This window comes from Mustelus asterias, chromosome 10, assembly GCF_964213995.1.
Source record: "Mustelus asterias chromosome 10, sMusAst1.hap1.1, whole genome shotgun sequence".
In the NCBI taxonomy this organism is placed as follows: domain Eukaryota; kingdom Metazoa; phylum Chordata; class Chondrichthyes; order Carcharhiniformes; family Triakidae; genus Mustelus; species Mustelus asterias.
This window is the reverse complement of record NC_135810.1, coordinates 85,692,643-85,696,379: the sequence shown is the minus strand read 5'-3', so window position 1 is coordinate 85,696,379 and position 3,737 is coordinate 85,692,643. Positions and strand designations below refer to the sequence as shown.

The 3,737-nt window shown below is 42.7% G+C and overlaps 1 pseudogene; it reads right to left on the bottom strand.

Moving 5' to 3' along the window:
* Positions 1-1,835: 1,835 nt before the first annotated feature.
* Positions 1,836-2,780, bottom strand: LOC144500063 (stromal cell-derived factor 2-like; annotated as a pseudogene).
* Between the last annotated feature and the right edge of the window lie 957 nt (positions 2,781-3,737).

Sequence of the window (3,737 nt, the reverse complement as noted above, 5' to 3'; positions counted from 1 at the left end):
AAGTGCTCTTTGGTCTCCCAAAAGCCTGTTAGTCTTCAGTGCAAAGAGTTGTCCATGACAGCTCCCCCCAACTCCTGGGTAACTCGGGGGCTTTGTTAAATTTTTCCATGCTCACTGTACATTTACATGGATTTTCTGCTGCAGGTGGAGCCACACCTTTGTCATCATCAGCCAGAGTTGCTGCCTGTATGGGAGGAATCTCTACTATGGAACAAGTGCAGGAAAATGGGATTAGCGTGTTCTTTGCATGCTTCTGGCGGTCCCAAAAACAAGGGTTTTTATGGAAAAAGGAAGCAAATGTTTGAACTCCTTGACTAGGATTGCCCCTCTGAGGTTTTCATAAGTGTCCATATCCACTGGTTGAAAGCAAGCAGCTTTCGAACTCGTGTTTATTCAAGCCGTTTTCAAAGAGTTCAGAATTTTTGAAGGTTTGATGGGCTGAGTGGCCTCCTCCTGCACCATAGGGATTTTATGATTCTTGTTTCCCTGTGGGTTTGATCACAAATGCAACTTGGAAGTTTCTGTTGCAGGAGGGGACAAATGGCTCCCGTCTTTTTGCACTCCTTGTTAGACTGTAACAGTTTTTGTGAAAAGATTAATTTAATGAGTGTTTACTGTTCAAATACTGTGAACTTATAAGAACCAATCAGACAGGTTTCTTTGAGTTTAACATCAAGGTTAGCTTTATTGTACTTGGTTTAAGTAAAATAATAAAATACACTGACTTTTGCGCACACTCACAAACGTGCGCGCACAGACACATGCACGCAGACAGACACGCACACACACACATGCATGCACAGATTGCAAAGTGGGGAAAAATTGAATTAAGAGTCCAGAGAAATAGAAGGGTTTCGGGTCTGTAATTTGGTGACTTGGCTGGCTTCAGGATGAACCGGTGGTCCTGTTGTTTCCCGCCTGGATGTGATTTGAAGATTTAGATGTTTGTCCCTTCTGGAGACAGTATAGGACTGGGTTGATTTTGTTCAAGCAGTTTCTGTCTACACCAGAGGCATCCTTACATGGCCACGGTCAACAAATAGGGTTTGAAAGCTTGAAAGGTAGGTTGGAGGAAGGGGGGATCCCATTTGGGTCTTCTGTCATCAGCATCTCAGCTGTGTTTCCCCTTACCACAGAGACAGCAGAAACTTAACACAAAGGGTGGGCCTGTCACATCCCCACAGCTTGCCTCCTGGACTTGCAGGCTGTCCTGTCTGGAGACAATACACATCTCTTTAACCTGTGCTTAATGCTCCCCCCACCCACATTGTCTGTATCTTTAAGATCTGGTTGGCTGTAGGGATTCGCATTCTAATCAGTATTCTGTAACTTGATTTTGTGTCTCTGTGCACTGTTTGAGAGCACATTTCCACTCCATCTGACGAAGGAGCAGCGCTCCGAAAGCTAATGGTATTTGCTACCAAATAAACTTGTTGGACTTTAACCTGGTGTTGTTAAAACTCTTACTGTGTTCACCCTAGTCCAACGCCGGCATCTCCACAACATGACTGTCACCCAGTGATTCTAACATGGTCATTCCTCCATTTTTTTTGCTTTAAAACTTTATTTCCAATACTTGATTTTTCCAAGTTTATAACTATTTGCGACTGAAAATCAGTTGAATACGTGTATCCTTGCATTTATACACAGCTTTATTTTAAATATATTCCCATTTCTTTAGAAATTTAAACAAGTATAGAAAAAAGAACAATCTTGTTTTTGCTTTGCAGACTATGACTTAAGACAGGATGAAATAACTTGTCAAATACACACAATGTCTCAATATTTCTTACTGGCCTCCTTACTTCCTTGCACGTAGCATTATTAAAATAAAGCTATAGCTCGTTATTTTTTGATGATTCAGCACTGGGTTTGATAAAGACATGATGTGGAGATGCCGGTGTTGGACTGGGGTAAGCACAGTAAGAAGTCTCACAACACCAGGTTAAAGTCCAACAGGTTTATTTGGCAGCACTAGCTTTCGGAGTCTCAAGCTCCTTCTTCAGGTGAGTGAAGAAGGAGGTCACCTCAGAGGTTCTTCAGGTCACCTGAAGAAGGAGCTTGAAGCTCCGAAAGCTAGTGCTGCCAAATAAACCTGTTGGACTTCAACCTGGTGTTGTGAGACTTCTTACTTTCATAAAGACACCCTCCATTGCAGTCCTGAAATTGCTGGCTCTGGGACTGGGACTGAGCGTGCCATGAACCTCGAGCTGGCCTCAGATTGGATGACCAGACTGCTCTGCAGTTAGAACAAAGAAAATTACAGCACAGGAACAGGACCTTTGGCCCTCCAAGCCTGCACCGACCATGCTGCCCATTATTGTTAGAAAGACCTGGGTGTCTGCATGCTTGAAGCGTACACCGTCATCTCGCTCCCTGCATGTTTCGTTGCATTGCACGATCCAAACATCCAAGTCACCTCCATTCTCACCAAAAGCACTTACTTTCTGGTTTTCAGAGTGGTGACACAAAGTGATAACTATGTAGGTTTCTTCCAGTGTTGACATGTGTCAGCCGTGTTGACTGGACACATTTGATTTGTATTCCTCACTGACAAACCTGGCATGGATCTCCTCTCACTGTCACCAGATGTATCCACCCCAGTCACAAACTGCTGACGACTTCCCAACTTGCACTTCACATCGTGGGAGTGCAAGCGGACATCGTGCCGGTTGTTGAGCTGTTTGACCACAGAGTTGCAGGTCACATACTGCAGATTGGTGGCGGAGGAGGATGACCGCCAGCGCAGAACTCCAAGTTGGGGCCACCACTGTTAGCATTGTGTGCCCACCATATTTTTGAACACCTGACAGATTGGTCATTATCACATTGCAACTTGTGGGACTTGCTGTGCAATTTGGCTGCTGCGTTTTTTACATAACTGTTAGAACACCACTAAAAGCATTTAATTGTCTGTAAAATAACTTTGGACATCCTTAGGTCATTAAATAATTGCAAGTCTTTCTTTAAAGGGCTTCTTCTCAGGCAGCATTTGGCATTTACAGAGATCTATAATTTGGCTTGAGCTCTTCACCATACAATTTGTATGAAAGAGTAGAGAATTTACTTTTCAAGTTTTCCGGTGACAAGTAAAGAAACAATTCAATGCATGTGGGTAAAACTATGGCAGGTAGAATTCGATGTGAGGAAATATGATATCATCCACTTTGGATTTGAGAAAGAAAAGGTGAAATCAGGAAGCATATTCTCATACACAAAACTGTGTAAATCTGGAATGCTCTTTTCCCAAAGGCTATGGATGCTGTTGAATTTTTTTTAAGGGAATCAGTAAATCTTTAGGCTAATGCTTTCAAAGGCAATAGAACACTGGTAGATGAATGGAATTAAGGTACAGAACAGCCATGCTTCCATTGAGTCATGAAACAGGCTTAAGGGGCTGTGTGGCCTACTCTTCTTGCTATGTATTTAAATAAAATGGGCTGTAATGTGTAGTGTAGCTATGGTATGCTACTAAACGTTGAACACGATTTGATAGCTGCATACATGAATCATGATGAGGTATGTCAGTGTTGGTGTGCCGTGGTAGTAAGAATTTTTGCGAGAAGCAGAACAATCTATATAATGACCTGTTCGTTGAAGTCAGTTGCAAAGTGATAGTGCTGGTCACTGACCTTGAAGAAAACTGCAACATCTAGCAATCTTCCTGATTTGGATTTGCACTTCCACAATGTTAGTTTTAATTTGGCTCTAAGTCAAAGGGATCTCCAGCCATCCAG